Source organism: Miscanthus floridulus, chromosome 15 (genome assembly GCF_019320115.1).
Source record: "Miscanthus floridulus cultivar M001 chromosome 15, ASM1932011v1, whole genome shotgun sequence".
In the NCBI taxonomy this organism is placed as follows: domain Eukaryota; kingdom Viridiplantae; phylum Streptophyta; class Magnoliopsida; order Poales; family Poaceae; genus Miscanthus; species Miscanthus floridulus.
The window spans coordinates 9,000,118-9,022,258 of record NC_089594.1 but is presented as its reverse complement, the minus strand read 5'-3'; the positions used below and the strand labels follow the sequence as shown (position 1 = coordinate 9,022,258).

Here is a 22,141-nt window from a genome sequence, read left to right as displayed (position 1 = left end):
CGTAAGGAACTAAAAGCCCATAAGCAAGCCTTTGATGAGCTCAATGCATCTCATGAGAGGCTAGAGGAAGTCCATGAGAAGCTCGGCAAGGCTCACAAGAAGCTTGAAAAATCTCATTCCTCTTTGCTTGATGAGCAAAATAAGAAGAAGCATGTTGAGACATGTAATGTAGGCTTAACTTGTGACTTATTTGATGAATCATTCTATAAGCCTATCATTATTGCTCCCACTAACCCTTCTTGTAGCACTTCCACTTCCACCTCATCTAGTAGTGATGGTTTCACATATGATGCCTCACTAATGGTTGAGAATGAGACCCTCAAGAAGGAGGTCAATGAGCTCACTCACATCTTGGCTAAGGTCTATGGTGGTGAGGACCGCTTGCTTATGTGCTTGGGTAGCCAAAGAGCTTCTCTCTATAAAGAGGGATTGGGCTATACCCCCAAGAAAGGCAAAGCGGCCTTTGCTCCTCACATGACTAGCTTTGTGAAAAACAATGATCGGTTTTGCACTAGTTGCAAGCAAGTTGGTCATAAAGAGCATGAGTGTAAGAATAAGAGCAAAAATGCTAATGTATCCTCAATTAAGATTAATTCTTTCTATGTGCTTACTAAGGGTACAAATGGTGTGAAAGCTAAGTTCATTGGTACACCATGGATGGGCTCAAAGAAGAAAGTCATTTGGGTGCCAAAGAGCTTGGTCACTAACCTTCAAGGACCCAAGCAAGTTTGGGTACCTAAAAAGAATTGATCTTCTTTTGTAGGTCAATTACAAAGCCGGAGGAAGGCATTGGGTTCTTGATAGTGGGTGCACTCAACATATGACCAGTGATGCAAGAATGTTCAACTCAATCAACACCAATGGCAATGATGGTTATGATAGTATTACATTTGGTTACAATGGCAAAGGCAAGGTCAAGGGGCTTGGTAAGATTGCAATATCTAATGACATGAGCATTTCCAATGTGTTGCTTGTTGAACTTCAATTTGCTATCCATGGCTCAATTATGTGATCTTGGATTCAAATGCATATTTGAGGTAGATGATGCAGAGATCTTAAGTGTAGATGGCTCTAACTTGATCTTCAAAGGCTTTAGATATGAGAATCTGTACTTGGTTGATTTCAATGCTAGTGAAGCTCAATTATCTACATGTTTGTTCACTAAGTTTAGCATGGGTTGGTTATGGCATAGAAGGCTTGGTCATGTTGGAATGAAACAATTGAATAGATTGGTTAAGCATGACTTGGTTAGAGGCTTGAAAGATGTTGTGTTTAAAAAGGATAAGATTTGTAGCTCTTGTCAAGCTGGCAAACAAGTTGAAAACACCCATCTTAAGAAAAACATGATGAGCACTAGTAAAGCATTTGAGTTAACGACCACGACCGCCGCCATGACGACATGCCAGAAAGCTCGAGGGCCGGACAATTTTATTGCCGTCGACCAGACATTATGTCTAAAGATAAGTACCTTTTTATATATGAATATTTAATAAAGTTTTTGCTATGTTGTTTTTTCATACTATTCTCTACATGATTATTCTCCAAACGACTTTTCTCCATGTATACCATCTTAAAGATGGCATACGCTTTCGCCTCAATAGCTCCTCGAACAACCACGTTTACGCTTGTGCTCTCTAGAGACGGTCATGTCTCTGGCTTCTCCCTACACGTGCACGAATGCCTTCCCTCTGCGTTATGGGTGGTCGGCAGCGGCTCCTCGGTGATGCTTGTCTTCCTACATGTCCACGAGCTCCAGCGCTCCGTGTTATGATTTATGGGCTACCCAGGGCCAGGGGGCTCAACCAACAAAGTAATAGCTCGGGGTAGTTTATATTAAATATAAACACATCTCCAAAAGAAAACTTAATGTTTACAATATATTTAAAATATTCTTCATCAACTCGCCAACCAGCCACGATCTCACTTGCGTTACCAGAAATAGCCCTGTTCTCGATCTCACTCCTACATATGCACGAGTGCCAGCCCTCTATGTTATAGGTGGTTGGCAGTGGCTCATCGGCGACACCTGTACTCTTACGCGTAAACAGGTGCTAAGCACTCTACGCTATAGAGTATGGGCTAGTCGGGGCTGGTGATGCGATACAGAACCAACTAGCAGGAAGTTACTCATATTTAAAATATGAACACTTCATACAAACATAATGTCTATCTATTCCGCTCTGTTGCCTTCATCGTCGAGTTCATATATTTATTTTTACATCATGTACTACTCATTCTACATATTTATTATAGGATCATCGTCCGAGTGGTCACACCACCTGGCCTTCGGACTTCTTTGCCGATCAACTGGTCGGACCGCTAGGTTCATGGACTTCATCGCCGACCAGTTGGTCGTACTGTTAGGCGTTCACTTCTACTCGGCGCTCACTTCATCGCCGACCAGTTGGTTGGTCTATTCGGTGCTCGATTCTTCGCCAACCAACTGGTCAGATTTTCCGTCGCTTCATCGTCAGCTACGATGGGGGCTCGCCAGCTAAGCTAGGGACTCCTCGACGTCTGGATTGTTAGTCGCTTCATCGTCAGCCACGCTGGGGGCTTGCTAGCTAAGCTATGGACTCCTCGGCGTTCAGATTCTTTGTGCAAGCGTCGCCAGCTAAGCTGGGGACTACCTTGGCGATCGGATCTCGTTACGTCTCATTGGTGTGCTATCAACTTGCTCCATGCTGTTTGGATCAGGGTGCTGATCCTGGGTAGCATGTCTGGGGTCTTGATACGCACATGACAGATGATGTTGGCAAGCTTATAGGCTTATTTTCTTTAACCCTGCTACAAGATTTATTTCTTCATCTTCCAGCAGGCTCAGGGACTAAGTGGCTACACTTCACCTAGCAGTAAATATAGTGCTCTTTTCTTGATTTACCCTCCTTATTGACTAAGTCATGGATGATTCCTCGCAAACGGAGTCTAAGTGGCTGAAAGGACCAAGATGCCCAAGAAGGGGGGGGGGGGTGAATTGGGCTAATTCTAAAAATCTTTGCAATAGTTAAACCCTACACTTAGCCCACTTCACCCCTTGTCCCTAGAATGTGTTCCTATTGTTCTACCGCATAAAAGTTTTGCGCCCTAGGTTCCAATCCTACTCTAGCATGACAATTCTAAGAATGTAAAGACAAGAAATAAATTGCTCAAATGTAAATGCTTAAAGTAAAGAGAGGAGAAGAAACGCGGCGATGTTTTGCCGAGGTATCAGAGAGTTGCCACTCCCCACTAGTCCTCGTTGGAGCACCCGCGCAAGGGTGTAGCTCCCCCTTGATCCGCGCAAGGATCAAGTGCTCTCTATGGGCTGATTCTTTGACACTCCGTTGCGGTGAATCGCCCACAACTGCTCACAACTTGAGTTGGGTCATCCACAAGCTCCACTGGATGATCACCAAACTTCCGATCACCACCAAGCCGTCTAGGTGATGGCGATCACCAAGAGTAACAAGCACGAACTCTCACTTGACCACAAGAAGCCTAATGAGAAGGGTGGCTGCACACTTGCTATCTCCTTGCACTAATGAGGCCTTAATCTTGGATTCTCAAATCTCAATCACCTCACTAGGCTCTTGCTCTCCTTTGCACTCTCAAGGGTATTTCTCAGCTGAACAAATAGGCAAGAGACCTCCCTTGAACGAGTGGAGTAAGTATTTATACCCCCTCATTCAAAACATAACGTTTGGAGGTTGAGTCATCACTCTGCGGGGTGACCGGACGCTCCGGTCAGTTATCCCCGCCACTGTGTCAGAAAGAGACGTTAAGTTCTGACCGGACTCTGATCTGTGTCCGGTCAGCACTGACCGGACGCGTCCGGTCACAAAAAATGCTCTTTGGAACCTTACTGATGTTGACCGGACGCTGGCACCCAGAGTCCGGTCACTTTGCTGTTCAGCGTCTGGTCAATTACCAGATCTTGACCAGCGTTCGGTCAGCACTGACCGGACGCGTCCGATCAGGAATCTCCCTCTCTAGAACCTCTCTGGAGTTGACCGGACTCTGTCACCCAGCGTCCGGTCACTTTTCACTCAGCGTCCGGTCGCAACCAGACGGCTTCAGTTGATCAAATGAACTGACCGGACTCACCCTTCATTGTCCGGTCACAGCCAGACCAGCTTCCGGTCAGTTATTTGACCCTCCATTCACTTCCAACTCGAAATCATATGTGAATGAAGCTTGCTCCAATTGATCTTAGGGCTACTCTGGAGCTACCTAGTGCTAGATTTGACAAGTGTGCACCACATCTAACTCACTAGACTCACCTAGGTCAAGCTACTAGTCCATACCCCCCTTAATAGTACGATCAAAGGAAAAACAAAGTCCTAAACTACTCTAAGTGTCTCTTTAACACCAAACGACACTTAGAGCTAGTCCATCCTTAACCATGTCGTTCATCCTTTGAAAACCGAAACGATTTCCATCGTAGGGGCATGACAACCATGATTGCCCAATCAATTGCCATTACCATGACCTAACTTAAATTGCCTCTGCAAAACACACGTTAGTCATAGTAATCTCGTATTGTCATTAATCATCGAAACCCAACTAGGGGCCTAGATGCTTTCAGTGGCTACACTTCGCCTAAGGTGGAGAATTTTCAAATTTTTACCTTGAGCCCCTTACATCCTTCTGGTAAGCTTTACTTGGCTAAGTCCGAGATCTACGTACCAGTTGAACCAGTCGACTTTGACTTTCACCACTCAGTTCACCAGTTAAACTGGTCGGCTTTGACTTCCACCGCTTGGATCACCGGTTAAACTGATCGGCTTCACGTCAAACTGCTCGGACTTGTTCAAGACAGCGTTGCTCAAAGGATACAAGGCACTCAGGGACTAGCTGTGGGGGTATGGCCCCCGGTACCCACAAGAGAAGACATGGGCCACACCCCAAAGGTGGCCCAGCCCACAAGATCAAGACGTGCACCGCAAGACTACATGAATATGTGATTTATTGTATAATACCAAATATGATATTTTTCTTGTAACTATACCCCTCTAGAGTATATAAGGAGAGGCAAGGGTCCCTTAGACGGGATATCGAATCTGATACACAATCAATACAAAATAACAGATCACAGGATGTAGGGTGTTACGTCAAGCTGACGGCCTGAACCTGTATAAATCTTGTGTCTCTGTTACCATCTGGTTCGTATCACGCGTACCTCCACCGATTCATCTACTATCGTGGGTATACCCCTCGGTAGACTGCCAACCAGATTTCATCGACAGGGCGATTCTAGATTAAACCGCTCCTATAAATGGAAATTATAGGGGCGGCTGGTGTTACAGCCGTCTCTACAAATCGATTTGTAGGGGCGGCTTGAGAACCACCCTATAAACCCTTGATTTATAGAGACGGTATGGTAGGGGCGGCTGGCAAAACCGCCCCTACAAATCATCGCCAGTCGCCCCTACAAATACTTAGTGTAGTAGTGACTTAGTTTAATTTTCACTTCAATCCACTTCAACATATATGGATTGAGCTAAAGACATGGGTATCAAAACAAGCCCTTAGAGTTAGCAACATTTGAAAAGGTATTGAAAAAGAAAATGGTATTAGCCAGGCCTGTTTCAGCTAGAAAATCTGGATCAGCCCCCTTTTGTCCATATTTGCAGATTGGTTACATGGTAGAAAATGTTTTGTTTACCACTAATGAAGAGCGTTCCCGACCTCGAACTGAGAATCAGTCACCGTACCAGTGCCCAGGCCCATGCCCTTGACTGGTTCTTCCTCGAGTACCAACAAACCATGCAGAGGTTCACTGAACAGCACTGCATATGTGTGAATCTGAAGGAACGTCAACTTCTGCATTTATGTCAACTTCTGCAAGATGCCTTGGGTGAAGTCTCAAATGTACCCTATATCTTATAAACTAGCCATATCTAGGGCTCCTAATGCTAATGGTCGATGGATCTTCTAGTTCGGTGTGTACAAATAGCTAGCACCGAAATGATCATGTCATGGTACTGCAGGCACCAATTGTCAACTGAGTGTCTGAGTTGTTTATTTGCCCATCTCCATTTATATATATAGCATCTGATCTTAACTCTGTCTACATTGTAAAACTAGTTCATTTGTTCTACATAGATCTCAAGCTTGCTTATTAGTACTAGCTTATTGCTGTGCCATCCAAGAAAGACGTACATGGCTTCAGCTGCTGCCGCTAGCGCTGTTAAGGAGGCCTTGGTCGTCGCCGTGTGCGTCGTCCTGCTGCTCCACTCTTCGGCGGGACATCAACCGCCCAAGTCGTCGCCGCGGCGCCTGCACGGGCGCATTGCCATCAGCGACGGAGCACGGCACAAAATCAAGGGGGGGCCAACTTGACAAAAACACAAGTGAAATATGTTGACATCAGAAATAAAACCATATATACTATGATAAATTTAACTAATCACATATCAAGTGACTACAGAGACTGTCTGACTACTCTTAACCAAGTTATGGACTAAAACTAGCTAGTTATATATATTTATAGTTGGGTCACATTTCACAAAATGCAAGTGACCACAAACTATTAAACAAGCCAAGCCAAAATATGTGTCCAACGTCATAGGACTATCAAATCCTAAAAGTCTGCTCTTCTGTTCTTCAAATCCTTGAAATCTGAGATTATATCATCATAGGTGTAGTGTTCTACAATTTCACCTTCGACCTGAACAAGCAAACTGTTGGCAAGGTATTGATCTTCTATCTTGTTGCGCAGCCTTGTCTTGACGATCTTCAAGACAGAGAAAATGCGTTCTGCAGTAGCTGTTGAAACTGGAAGAGTAACAAGCAAACGGATCAATCTATCAACCAAGTTAAAGATTCTATGCCATCCTGTCTTAACAAAGCCTCGACATAGGTCCACCAAGGTAGAAATATTTTTCATGTCTTCATTGGTAGAAGCATCAATAGTAAAATGGTTTAGCTGACGCTCTAACCCAATCATTTCTTGCTGATTGAAATCCAACGGGTAGTACTTCTCAACCATTCTACATATCTCTTTTGTTTGGAAATATGCAAATCCATTTCTTGGTACAAGTGTAACACTAATGGACAAAAGATCCATCACCTTCTCATTGAACTTCAAGTTTAATTCAGCCAACTGGGAATCAATGGTTGCACGAAATATCTCCACTCGATAGTAGCGCTCCTTAGTAAAATGTTCAGGTTGACGACGAGCACGGCCACCACGCAAAATGTATGTTTCTTCCATATTTGGAATAAGAATGTCATGATTCATGCAAAACTCAACAACTTGACCAAAAAAAGTTTCCCATCCATCATCAGATCTCATTTTCTCAAGAAGTACTTTTTTGGTTTGCACAAGGCGAATAGCATTTACTATATCTTGTGATTTCTTTTGTAAAGCTTGGCCAAGTTGTTCAGTTATTTCTAACATTTCCCTCATCATACACAGCACAAACACAAACTCAAATGATGTCAAGTACCTGAAAGAAGTATCTCCATCAGCACGGTTTGCACCATTTATATCAACAAATCTGAAAACAAGTGCCATTTGCTCTCTCTTTGCCACATCACATGTTTCATCCACAAGAATAGAGAACTTGGCATCACCAATTTCTTCACGGATATGCTTCCTAACTTTCATTGCAAAAATACTTAAAATCTCTTTTTGAATATCTGGTGAAGTGTATTTGCAATATTTTGGGGCATTCTCTAAAATTACACTTGCAATTTCAGGATTGAACTCTCCAAGAAGCTTTAGCATTTCAATAAAGTTACCTCTGTTTTTTGACTGAGGTGTCTCATCACGACCTCTAAAAGCACATGACTGAAATGTTAGCCACTTAACAGCTGCTATTGATGTTCTCAGACGTAGACGATTTATTTCCTTCTCCCTATCAGTTGCCTCTTCCAAAATATTTTCTATATGATTTGGTTGATTCAGTATAGCTTGACATTCTCTTACTGCATTATTGTGTTGTGAGCAAGGTGTGGATCCGACATGAACTAAGAAGCCACACTTTTTCCCATCATTAACTTTCTTCCAATTATCGAAACCTTGTGCTGTAAAGACATCAAAACCACCTCGCTTCTTTATATTTTTGCTACAAAGGAAGCAGAAAAAACAATATGCACGGCCGCTGCTCTCGGAATATTCCAACCAAGACGAAAATTGACTGAACCAAATAAAATTGAAACGGCGTTGATGCCCTTGGGGTCCAGAAGGCTTGTATTTCTTCAATAATGGTTGCATGGGACCTAACTGCAAGTATGCTCGCCGCACTTGATCTCTCTGGTCATTTGGATATTGCCAAATTTGTGGACGCAATGCAGGATCTCTCTCCAAGAATTCAATGCCTCGAAACATGATGTGTTCATTTCTTTGATTTTCTTCTTCCTCAGCTTCGGCTCCTTCCGTATCTTCTTCTGCTATTCCAATTGCTTCTTCCTGGACTTCTTGTCTTTGTGGCTCTAAATCATCTAACTCATTTGCAACTGCAGCTTCTTGTTCTCCTTGCCTCAGTTGATCCAATTCATCTAACTGAGCTGCTGCTGCTTCCTCATTTCCTTCTTGCCTTTGGGGTTCCAAATCACCTAGCTGAAGTATTGGAGGAGCTTGATCTTCCTCTTCCCCAACATCTGATTCATCTCGTTTTCTTTTGTAAAAAGAATGGAGAGACACAATTTTCATGCGAACCATTGTTGGTACCTAATAAAAAAATGCATCCAGTTATTTTTTATTTCAATCAAGCATCTAGCAAAAGTGCAAAACCACCTGGAAAAGAAATAGAGCACCTCCGGTCAAATGCTCAGGCCTCAGGGAGTCAGCCGTCAGGGACTCAGCCACTCAGGGTATTCGTAAGGCACGGGACCAAGCCACCGCGACTGATCTCCGCCGTACCAAAAGCTGCAATCGTTGCTACTCAGCTACAGCTTAGACAAATCAAATGCTGTTTACCCTTTCTAATGAAGCAAATAGGACGGACTGCACCTGTTGGCTGTTGTTACGCCGTTACGGGCGCCGCGCGCGGCAGCGCGGAGAGCGTCGGCCTCGGCAGCTGCGGCGGCCTTCCTGTCCTCGAGGCAGCGCGGAGAGCGTCGGCCTCGGCAGCTATGGCGGCCTTCCTGTCCTCGAGGCGGCGGCGGAGGCGGGCGCCTAGGGGGCTATTGCCTGTTGGCGAGGGCCTTGACGGCGGAACTGCAGAAGAGTCCCCGAGTCGGCACTCTGCTCAGCTATTGTTGGGCTGTCTGCCTGTCTGGGGTATTCAGTATTGGGCTTCGTGGGCAATATTTGATATTTTTGTTTTGGACAAGGGGGGGCCGGAGCCCACTTTGGCCCCCATTGCGCTCCGTCCGTGATTGCAATTACACGGGGCCCTCGCCGTCGCCGACTCCGTTGCCAGCACCAACGCCGACGCCGACACTGCCACCACCAGTGCGCCGCCGCCGACGCTGCCACCGGTGCCACCGCCCTCGCCGACGCTGCCACCGGTGCCAGCACCAACGCTAGCACCAACGCCGGCGCCCGTCAACTGCAACTACAGTGACTACGCCTCGCAATGTAGTCCGATCTGCCAAGTGTGAGAGCGACCACGTCACCAACTTCAACGGGTGCTACGACAGCTGCACTAGCCACGTCTGCCCCGGCGACTCTGCGTCAACAGCGGCTGCGGCTATGGTCACTGCCCCTGCGACAACGCCAACGCAACCAGCTGCTGCCAAGGGTGCTGGAGCGGTGTATTACCCCAGTACTTTAGTTGCCGGAATTACTACGACAGGGCTGTGGAGTACTGCATGAGGGACTGCCAGAACACCTGCTACAAGAACTGACCCAGGGCGCGTAGAGTTTTTGGTCTTGTCATCTCATGTGTCCAATCATATATGGTGTCTAGCTAAGTGTGTCAGTCCTCACTCTAGTTAGTCGGAATTTTTTAATGAAATAATATTATTTAAATAAATAATTATAGATTTAGATGACGTGGCAGCCGACTAAACAGTAACAAGTACTGAGAACCGACTGGAGACTTGTCGGCGCCTTGGCAGTCCGATTGGAAGTATCGGTTCATGGTGGGCCGGCAGGGACCCTAACTTGCCTTTTTTTTCAGCTTATCGGATCCAAATCAATTTGTACACTGACTTGTATATCCTATTGCCACTAATCCAGATACCAAGAGGCATATTCCACGGGTATGTTATTCTAATACGATGATGTACACTACTATAAAAAGCATTTCTAGGGGCGGCTGATAACCCTTTGTAGGGGCGGTTTGCCCAACCGTCCCTACGCAAGGGTCTCTACAAATCATGTATTTATAGGGGCGGCCACCCAGGCCGCCCCTATAAATTGATTTGTAGGGGCGGCTGTAGTACCAGCGGCCCCTACAAACAGGTATTTGTAGGGGCGGTTCAATCTAGAACCGCCCCTACAGTACGTTTTCCCACAAAAAAAAATTCAAATTTACAATTCAAAATCGCGTTGCCGAACGTCCCACGACCAACGTTCCGAACCGCGTTCGCGTTGCCGAACGCCACGCGACCAACATTCTGAACCGCGTTCGCGTTTGAAAGCTCTAGTTTGGTTTTGGTGAATTGATGAAACCTTAAGTGCTAACCTAGTTTATCAAGTAATCATGATATAGGTAGCACACTCCAAGTTGCGAAGCAAACAAAGATCATAGCATGATGAAGATGATGCCATGGTGATGATCAAAGTGCTTGGACTTAGAAAGAAGAAAGAGAAAAACAAAAAGCTCAAGGCAAAGGTATAAACCATAGGAGCTATTTGATTTTAGTGATCAAGACACTTAGAGAGTGTGATCACATTTAGGTTTGATAGCCGTACTATTAAGAGGGGTGAAACTCGTATCGGAATGCGGTTATCAAAGTGCAATAGATGCTCTAACTCATTGTATATGCATTTAGGATCTAGTGGAGAACTAACACCCTTGAAAATGTTTGTGAAAAATATGCTAACACATGCGCACAAGGTGATACACTTGGTGGTTGGCACATTTGAGCAAGGGTGAAGAAGTTAGAGGTGAAATAGAGTTGGTCGCAAAGATGCTGGCGTCGATCAAAGGACCGGATGCTGGGTCGCTCAGCGACCGGACGCTGAAGGGCTGCGTCCGGTCGTGTTGTCGGTTAGCACTGTAAGAAGTCACAGTGTGACCGGACGCTGGCAGGGTCCGGTCAAGCATGACTGAACGCGTCCGATCGGCAAAAACACGTTTTGGGCCCTTACTGTAAACGACCGAACGCTGAGGGTCTAGCGTCCGGTCAGCTCTGTTGGAGCGTCTGGTCAACATTTCGACCGTTGAGATCAAACGATCATCGTTGAACGCAGGAGACACGTGGCCGCCATTGGGCGACCGGACGCTGAGGAGCAGTGTCTGGTCAGTAGGACTGGAGCGTCCGGTCACCCCGATCAATACCCAATGAAGGGGTACAACGGCTCTATTTCGTGGGGGCTTCTATTTAAGCCCCATGGTCGGCTCAAGCTCACTCTCTTGGCCATTTACATTGACATAACAACCTTGTGAGCTTAGCCAAAGCCCTCTCACTCATCTCCATCATTGATTCATCATCTTTGTGAGATTGGGAGAGAATCCAAGTGCATTGCTTGAGTATTTGCATCTAGAGGCACTTGGTGTTCGTGTTTCGCTGCGGGTTTTGGTTGTTACTCTTGGTGGTTGCCGCCACTTAGACGGCTTGGAGCAGCGAGGATCGTTGAGCGGAGGGTGGTGATTGTCTCCGGCTCCGATCGTGGTGATTGTGAGGGGTTCTTGACCTTTCCCCGACGGAGAGCTAAAAGGTACTCTAGTGGATTGCTCGTGGCTTGTGTGATCCTCATCTTGTGTTGGTTGTACGGCACCCTATTGAGGGTTTGGCGTGTGAAGTCAATTAGCGCGTGAACCTCCAAGTGAGTGAATCGCCACAACGAGGACTAGCTTGCCGGCAAGCAAGTGAACCTCGGTAAAAATCATTGTGTTCATCATTGATTCCGAGGTGATTGGTCTTCATTGTTATTCATCCTTGTGATTGATTGGTTTCTTCATCTACACGGTGGTATAACTTTCTTGATCACTCTCTTTAATTTATCGCAAACTAGTTGACAAGCTCTTTAGTGTAGCTAGTTGTGAGAGCTTGCTTGCATGGTTGGTGTGGCTCTTTAGTTAGCCTTCGAGAGCACACTAACATAGGGTAGTGTCATAGCTATTGTGTGAATAGACACTATCTAAACTAGAATTGTGGTAGGTGGCTTGCATTTTGAGTAGGCTAGCACAACACTTGCTTCGCCTCATAATTGTCTAACCATTTTGTTAAGTGTTGTTGTAGAAATTTTTATTAGGCTATTCACCCCCCTCTAGCCATTAGGACCTTTCAGCGTTGCCGAACGCCCGCGACCAGCGTTCGCGTTGCCAAACGCCCCGCGACCGCGACTACAAGCACAAGAGTATTCTATAAACTACAATTACAAGTCTAATTCACAAGAATATATACAATCCATCATTAAATATATAAATTCCATACACATTGTTATCAACGTCCTAGAGCTAGCCTTTCAGTCTCACGAAGGTGTTGGTACTGAGGATTTGTACCTAACTCAGACTCTCGATCATGGTAGGCGCCTCTGACGTGTACAATCTAGTCCAATATGAAGTTGCAAAGGTCGCCGACGAGCTCTAAGAGTTGGTCATTCTTGTATGGGTCTCTTTTCATTCCTTTCTCTTCTCTCCACTACAAGAGAACAAGTTTTGGTTTAGTATTTCATACCATTTACGAAGTTTTTATACTACGGGTGAAGAGGTTCAAACTTACCCTTAAGGGGTGTCTCCTGTAGGCACTGGTGTTACTCATTATAGAACATATATAGTATCCACAATGTACACTCCCAGGCTTCTGCTTCGGGCACTGTGTATTTTGCATATGAAAATGTTAAGTAATGCTTTTGACAGCCATGTAATGGAGTACTGAAGAAGTAAGTTACACTTACCGCACATAGTGTTTTTATAGCCAGCTTTTCCTTCCTTGCTGGATCATGCCTTCCATGATGATTAGTGACATAGAACCTAAATGCCCTGTTCGAATTATTTTAGCAAATACAACTTGTTAGTATCCAAAAGTGAACGTTACAAGTATGTATACAAACATATAAGCTAATGAGGATTGTCGATATGTATACATCTTGAGAATCGATATGAAGTCTTTGTATGTCACCGTGTCCTTATCTAATGAATCAAAGACCCATGCCATGCTCCTCCCGACATCGACAGCTATACAAATCCAGTGATTGCTGCATGGATTTAATCATAGAACTAGATAAGCTCTTTTGCATCGAATAAAATATATCGAACAAAGCTTTAAGTATAGAGTTGAGCTTACTTGAAGTTGTATGGTAGCCATATAGTAGAGTGTTGTTGGAGATTTTTGAAAGCCAGGGCAATGTATGCCGCAACCTTAAGGGACTCTTCCCTTAGTTTCGCCGTACGGATGTGCTCTTTGGCATCCAGTGTCCACCGTTTAGGGTAATTGAAATTTGTTTGGGCTATAGCTTGAGGGTCCACATACCCAGCTTTCACACTTGGCATTTGTTTGACAATGTGCACTTGCATTCTACAAATCATGGCGTGGGTTAGTTACAACAAAATTCAAAGATTACATTCATATCATATCGGGAGGACAAGGACTTACGGGCACCACGTGCGAATTAGATTCATCTCCATTTCTCCTAGGTGAAAGCATGTTTGCATGTCATTGAAGTCAAAGATAATTTTCCCGACTGGGCTTCCAAATGTGCCGGTGGGGAAGCATGCTTGTATGATATCTTTGCTCTTTGGGAGAACACGCAAGTACCAATCATGGAACCTTCTCATTCCAAGTGGTAGGCGTTGGATGTCCTAGTTTGGTAGGAAGGGCTTGCCTCTTTCATATGTTTTCGGGCAATCTTTTGACCATTCGATGGCATCAACATTTGGATACTGCTTTGCAATTTGGTGGAGTTTGCTAGTGACGGCCTCCTCAGAACCCCGTGATGGGACTTTTTTTAACTTGGTTCTTAGGCTTGAATTGGTCATGGGAATACCACTTAGACACCGACGAGACGTCTTTGATCGGAACATAAACTGGCCTTATGGTGATTGGATGCTTCTTTTGAAGTTCCCATTCAGGCACGTCCTCATCTTCTTGTGCTGTAGCTTCTTCAGGAGGCACTCGTTGTTCATGTATCGGCTGTGCTTGTTGAGAAGACTGTGGTATCTCATGATGCACTTGCTCGGTATGAGCTGGAGAAGGCTGTGGCATCTCATCAGGCACATGCTCGCTAGGAGGCGAGGAAGAATATGGCATCTTAGGAATGTGGGGGTCACGAGACGGTGAAAATATCTCCCCGACCTCAACAACTCGCTCCAAATTTAGGAGAGGGGGAGGCGGCGAAGAAGCAGTCAATATAATGTCCCATTTGTGCTAGAGGATGAACTTCCCCATAATGTCTCCGAGTAACACCAGCCCCTCGGGAGTTGCATAGTCTATCCTCCACTGCATGAACTCGGGCTTCACTGTATGCACCTCGACCCTAGTATAGTCCGGAGGTATCTTATTATTGTGGTGTAAGCCACTGAGAGGATGTGCCACACCCGTTGCCACCTCCATCACAGTGTTCTGTCGGCCGCTGAGAAACACCAAGGTGCAACTAGTTGGTTCCCGTATGTGATCGACTGGGGTTGTGGCTGCAGTGGAACCTTGGCTGCTAGGAACTTTCGGAGGGCTGCCAACTAATGCCACTTCTCCCGGTGGCATCACTAATATCCGTGGCTCCATAGATAGTCCTTGCTCCTCCAGCGCCTTCGCAACTAGAGCCTTCACTTGGAGCTCAAGACTAGTCTCCTGATCTTAGCCATGTTTCTTGTACATGTGTCTGTCCTCTTCGAATCCTTGCTTCCAGGTCATCCTTTTCCCTAGCCCCCTGGTGTGGCATGTGTGCTCCTTATTTCCCAAGCCAAGGCTAAGCTCATCCCTCTCTCTGGAGGATTGAATGAGCCCTTCTCCTTGTCTTCAGCATATTTTAGTATCCTTGATACCGCCTCTTGGGTCTTTGGCTTATCAAATTTAAGATTACTGCCGGATGATTCTGTACTCCTCACATATATCCAGTTCCTTGAGCGTACCTTCAAATTTGTCACATCGATATTCCTAGCAGCTGCGGCCTCTTTGTCCATCTTCCTAAACTGCTCTTCCTTGGCATAGTAGCCACCGGGGCCTAGATGATGGTGGTGTTTGTTCCTCTTCGCCAGCTCGGTGTTACGGGCACTGAGCTCCAATGCCTCCGGTGAAGTCTTCTGAGCCACGACCTCCTCCCATTGACTAGGAGTTATTTTGTCGAACTTGTTGAAGGGAGTTAACCCCTTTTGGATATACTTCGTATTGAGCTCTGACCTCCAACGTCGGAATGACTCTCCCATCATCCTGATAGCATTTTTTACCAATTCGTGCTTACCCTCCGGAAATCTAAAATTGACCTTCAGCTGCCTATCCCATAGTGCATTCTTTGTGTTCTCTGGTACCTCTTTCCAGTTAGGGATTGCTGGGTTCAATTTATCTCTTACTAGGGCCCCGATCGCATTACAGGATTTTTCTCTTAATTCCTTCGGCTCAAGGATCTCCTCTGCTAGCCCGACCTCTGTTATCACATAGCATGCCTTATCTGGATATAGATTTCCTTTTCTATCCCCTCGTTTCCTCTTAGGCTTGGTAGTCGTGGTTGTGTCTTGAGTTTGTGGAGCAGAGGCATCATGATCCATCTCTGTGGTTGTTGCCTCTGCTCTCTTTTCCTCTACGTCGTCTTTTCCGAGTTTTAGGAGGGACCTGTATATATGACAGGTCAAAGTGTTAGTAGAGGTAACATAGCCAAAGCTTTAGTAAAATTTACAAGCTAAGGCTTTTTCCCTACCTCCTTGTTTGGGTCAAAATCCTTATCCTAATCTTCCTCCGTTGGCCTCCTTCTGGCTTCACGTGGGAAAGGATCCTCCGGACTTTCATATCCCTCTTTTGAGTCATCATCATCATCATCCTCTTCTTCTTCACCTTCAGCAGCCTCTCCTTCGGGGCCTTCCTCCTTGTCACACTACTCCAGAGTAAGCATCACTTCTAGATCCTTTTCTACCTCGTTATCGAACTATTCCTGAGTAAGCTGGTCCTCTAGTGCTTGCTTTTCAACGGTTGGTTGCTCATCATGCTTAGGGCATCGGGCTGCACTGTCTGGTGTCCGCGACATTATTTTGCGCTTTGTTCTAATAGATGCAAGAAAGTGTGCTTTAGGTACGCGAGAAGGTATAAGAAATAAAAAATGTCTATAAAACAAAGTAGTCCTATAAAACAACAATATGTCAAAAAAACGAGAAGTAGCAGTAGTAGAGGCCTCAGAAACATGTCAATCATCATCTGATCTTGAACTTGGAGCATCAAGGCATCATAACAGAGAAGAGAGGAGAAGGTAATGTAGGGGCGGCTGCTAATGATGCCAAGTTCCTCACAAGTTCTTGATCATCAGCTCATATTCCATATAATGTATGGACTTAGACAATTTCATCATCGGCAAAACAAAGGAGAGGAGAGGAGAGCAGAGATTTGGCAAAAAAAAGCAATAGCTGCTTAACAAACATAGAGAGGAAAATGTGTAAAAACAAGCAGCTGCTGCTTCCCAAACATAGAGGATAGAAAAAATAGCCAAAAAATAGTTGACTACTGCCACATGGTTGGAAGACCCCTGCAGATCAAAATCTGGTAACTTAGATAGCCAGCTAGTAGTAGTAGGAGAGTAGCTAGCAACAAGCAGAGTAGCTAGCAGCCAGCTAGTACCAGTAGTAGTTTCTAAGAGTATAGGGAAGAGGGCAGAGCAACAACCAACACTAGAGTAGTATAGTAGTAGTAGTAGGACAGTAGTATAGTAGTAGTAGAACAGCCAATGTGTTCCAGGAAATAAAGCCATTAATAAGAACAATGTGATAGAATACAAGCAGCAGTAGTACCATGTTGACAATGTGATAGGAAATAAAGCCAATTTGTTGACAGTTTAAATGAGCAATGGAGGAAATATGATTTATTAACTTGCAAGAAGACTCACTGTGCATATATAAAACAGTGGGCATATATTAAAACAGTTGGCATATATAAAACAGTCTATTTTCAAGAGTTCAAGAGCCATCTAAGTTTCATGCTGGAATTAATAATATAGCAAAAAAGCACACAAGCTGATGACCGCATTGCCCACTATTTCACTATCATATCTAAACAAGCTCAAGCAACAATGCACATATCTAAAAGTAGTGGGCATTTCTAAAAACAGTGAGCCTTCTTGCAAGTTGCACTAACTGACTCAAGTTGCACCATGGAGTAGGATGTGGGGGAGAGGGTTGTGCTCTAGGGTTCTCGTAGATGGTGCTCGTCGTAGCAGCGAGTTGATGTGGCCAGAGCTGAATAGGCAAGCCAAAGGGCGAGGGGCAGGCCAGCCAAATCACCGCAAAGCAGCAAAAGCGTGTAATAAATCCTAGGGCAGCTCTATATTTTTGTTTTATCAAGTAGCTTAGAACAGAGGGAGATCACTACATCTGGAGCAGTTAGATTCTAGTCCCATGCTAGAGCAGGAATTTCCCCTCCATGTTCTGTTTTTAGCACAACAGAATCACAACTGAAAGTGTGTGTGGAGCAACAGAAAGTTAACTTCAGAAATGTCATTACTTGAAATAACTCCTGCTAACCAGCTATCCAATTTCAGAGGGTTTATCAGAGTAAGATACTGTTGAATGGGACAACAGACAAGTACTTAACATGTGAAAGTGTGTGTGGAGCAGCTATGCTAACTAAACCACTAATTGTTTCCCAATCTGGACTCTAATCATTTGTGTATTGCCAAGCTGAAAGCAGTGCTGAATTTGGATTCATGGGTTTCTTGGTTCCTATTTTTTACTGCTGAAAAATGTGTTACTGAACACCTCCTGTTTCTCATCACTGAACTATGAATGAACTGGAGAAGAACTAACAATACAGTTCTATCATAACAGTTGTTTATGCATGGTTCTGGTACCATATTCAGGAGAAATTGGTGACATATGTATACATCTAGGTCTAGCAGAATCAGAATGAGAAAGACAAATTAAATCTATGTCAAGTTCATTGTTTTGAGCAGTAAAATGTGCTCAGTTCTCATGTGTAATTGAGTACTAAAAACATGCTATAGATCGACACCTGAAATAGCTTGGTAAACAGAACAAAGCAAAGAAATTTAATGCCAATAGGAAGGGGGTCAGAACTATTTAATAAACTTAACAAAGCAAGCTAACTGAAAGGTGGCTTTCCTTCAAAGTTGAGAACTAAGACCAAATAGTACTAGCTTCTGATGCATATGAGACCAAACAGTACTAACTGAGTACTAGCTAACTGAAAGGTGGCTTAGTTTTCAAGCTTCTGAAATGATCTGAACACATATAGGAAAAGATTTCTACAATTGAGTTATCGATTCATTTCTGCTGATGCATATGAGACTCTGTTATTTCATTGACAGATCAATCAAGGAACATGTTAGTGACTAACCTGCTATCATGCATGGCGATGTGCAGTACACACTATAGAGACACACGCCCTTAGTTTTGCTCTGATCCTCGAGGCTCTGATCTATAGACACATGCACATTTTTTAGAGTTCTTACCTAGACAAACAGGGTTGCATGCCAACTAGAAACAATGATTCATACATGCTACCGATCCTTAATGAAACCAACAAGTGCAGGTGCTTTACATAAAACATTTTAGACATTCACTAAACGCGCTTAAAGTAGCCTATTAGAAGAAAGTCGTGTTCCCCACACAAGTTACAATCTGCTAATAGCTGGCACTATACCACAATAAAAACTCATTGACAGCTAACCTGCTTTCATACAAACATGTAAACTGAAATCAAGAATAATCCAACCAGACATGACATCACATCATTGTTGGATGACTCCAAACAAAATACTACTTCAAAAGGAAGTGGAGAGATTTTTATTTCAGTTTGCTTTCTTGAGGGTTCCCTGACTACGGTGAAGGTGTGATCCACTTCAAACAAAGCTGGTAAAATCCACCAAGAAATCTAGAAATGAAAACCTAGCATCTCTAGTAATCCACTAATTGGAACCAACCCAGCATCTAGAAAGAAAAACAAAGCAAGTTTTGGATCTTCAGGGTCTCAGGGAAGGGGAGGGTGGAAGGAGACACCTTTTGGATATGTTCGGTGATGATTCCGACGGTTGTCCTAGGGCGCACATGCTGTCCTAGGGTGGCCGGCTGGCCGGGGCCAACCACCGGGACAGGCGGTGTCCGGGGCCGGGCAGCCGGCGGGGACGGTGGTGTGGAGGCGAGCGGGCGGGCGTCGGCGGCGGGGACTGGAGGTGGAAACCCTAGGGAGGCACTGTAACACCCCGGGTGTTTAAATACTAAAAACAGGACATGTCATCATATGCATTGCAAGGCATTTGGTCATATTGCAAACTTTGATATGCATTCACTAAAACAAGTTTACATTTATGTGGTATGTGTTGAATTGTATTGTTTGAATCAAGTTAAAAATTTGGTTTGGATTTGAATTTTCTAGAAAACCCTGATTTTCAGTATTTAAATCCTACCCTAAAAACTCATTTCAAAATCTAAGCATATTTTGGGGTTGAGCCCAAAAGCAAAAGTGTAGAGCTTGTCAAGTTATACAAAGTTTGTTTTTGGAGTTTTCAAAGTTGTTATGAAAAATTTGAAGTAATTCGAAAAGGCGTAATTCGTTAAATGTCCCCTATTTGAATTCAAAAGTTCATTTCAAAATGTAGACCGAATTAGGGGTTGGTTATAAAAGCAAAGTTGTAGAACTTTAAATTTTGAACAACTTTTATTTTTGGAGATTTTTGAGTTGTTATACAAATTTGGGAGTAATTTGAATTTGAAAACAAATGGCAATTCTGTAATTACTGTGAACAGTGTCCACCGTCTAAGCTACACCGCCGGCGACCTTCGGCTTGCTTCCTGGCACGTCGTGGCCGTCTGTGGCGTCGCGCTGGCACGGGGAAAGGCTCCGTCGTGGCTTCCTTATGCTTCTGAGCCGCGTTATAAATACCGAGACGCCGTCGTCGTCGTTTTTCTTCCTCCTCTGTTTTCACCGCCGCCGCAGTTGCCATAGCTCCGTTGAGCTTTTGCCGTCGCCGTAGCGCCTTCCAATCCTCGGTAACGCTTGCCATAGCTCCGCTGGTTCTTTGCATGCTCAGCTGAACCATCCTTGACGCTTGACTCCACCGGGAACTCGTTGTCCACGCTCTTCTTTCTCACGGTCGGCCGAACCACTGTCGACCTTGCCTCACCGTGGTCAGGCCACTCCAGTCTGTCTCCGCCTTCACCGAGCATACCGTCGTGTTCATGGTGAGTTCCTGAGCGTGATGCTCGCTCTGCTTTAACCTCTACTACATCGTAGCCAGAGTTGTGTCATGTGCCGCCGTGTCCACGTCACTGTGGCCGCCATGGCCGGCGTGGAGCTTCCTCCGATGTGCCTACTGCTATTCTAGAGGTCGGGGTAGATTCGCGGGGTGGTGTTGGTTGTGTAGGTACCGTCTGCCTCGCCGAAGCCTCACCGCCGATGCATTTGGCTGGCCGGAGTCGGTAGCGCCGCCGCGTTATCTCTCTGTGTCGCTGACATGCGGGTCCTGCCTGTCACAGAGAGAGGGAGAGAGAACAGGGAGATTTCTTATTTTCTAGATTTTAAATAGTGCAGCAACTTTGGAAATTCATAGGAAAATAATTACGGCTCCAAAAATTCTAAAAATTTGTGTGTAGCTTCTATACATGTTCTATTATGGTTTAAAAATATGAAACTTAAAATTTGAATAAATTTTTAATGTTCCAAAATTTAGTCAATTAATTGATAAATGTAATTTCCATAAATTTTGTAGAGCACTGTATAACTCCAAAAATTATGAAATTTATTTTGATACACTAATTTGTCATGTGGAAGCTTGCATATAATTTTGAGGTCATTTGGAACAAGTTCATTTTGAGCTTATTTTCCAAATTAATTCAAAATTGAATAAAAGCAAACCCTAAGTGTTAGGTTAGGGTTAGGGTTTGATCTTGTTTTGGTCATGTTTTGTGACCAATAGGGTTTCAAGATCAGTTTGATCAAGTCACCTATGTCATAAGCCCTAGGTCGTTAATAAGTTAACTTGTCGTAACCCTAGATATTAGTGTCAGTTGGTTTTGTTGGCTTGCAACTGTATCGCGAAGGAAAGTTGTATTCCAGTTGTTAACTTTTGCATCTATCATCAAGCATCATGTTTCATATTCCGCATCATGTTAAACATGGCATTGTTACTACGTGTAGTGAACGAAGGTGAACACGTGGTAGTTAATCAAGTTGCGGAGGAGGTTAATCTGTCTGATGAGGTCGGATCGAATACTTGTGGAACGTCACAGGAACCGGACTTTTCCGTCAACGAAGGCAAGCCCCGGATGCATTTAACCCTACCTTGTGTTTTACAAATTTTATCGCTTTTGCTTTTATATACTGTATTAAGTGATTAGGAGTCAAGTGGAAACCTAATTGGTGCATTACCAACCTTGCTTTTCCATATCTACCTTGATTACCTGTTTTATTCGTAAATGACTAGTTATGCTTTGTCATGCTTAGTCGGGTGATTACCTGTCACCTGTGAGTTTTAAATGGAACTTTGGTTACTTATGTTATCATGAAATATGAGAATGTGAAGTAATAAATCTAGACCAGGCGGACTTGGTGTGTGAGAGCCACAAGACATGGAGGTCTTGTGAGCGGCTTCTTTCCGCCTATGTCGATTAAGGTCTGTCCGTTGTTGAACTGTGTGCGGTGAGACTTTGTAGTACTAACCACATACTCCGATAAGCCTTAACTTGGCGATTCTATTATGAGAATGGCTACTCGCGCACTAGGAGTGGAGAGATGGCGGGAATAGCGTGTACCCACGTGGCAATGGGCTGGATTGGTGGAGTACTGTATTCTTAGGTGGCGCGGACCCATTCTTGTTTTAGAGGATCCGAGAGTAGGTTGGTATATGTAGGTCGGGGACCTGCATATGTCGTGTGGTCTGGAATTCCCAGCTGGGTTTATAATCGGTTCGAATCGTTGTTTCTCCTTGGTTATGGAGACTCACTTCTCT

General features: G+C 44.5%; 1 pseudogene; it reads left to right on the top strand.

Moving 5' to 3' along the window:
• Positions 1-6,141: 6,141 nt before the first annotated feature.
• Positions 6,142-9,777, top strand: LOC136506531 (uncharacterized; annotated as a pseudogene).
• The last annotated feature ends 12,364 nt before the right edge of the window (positions 9,778-22,141 follow it).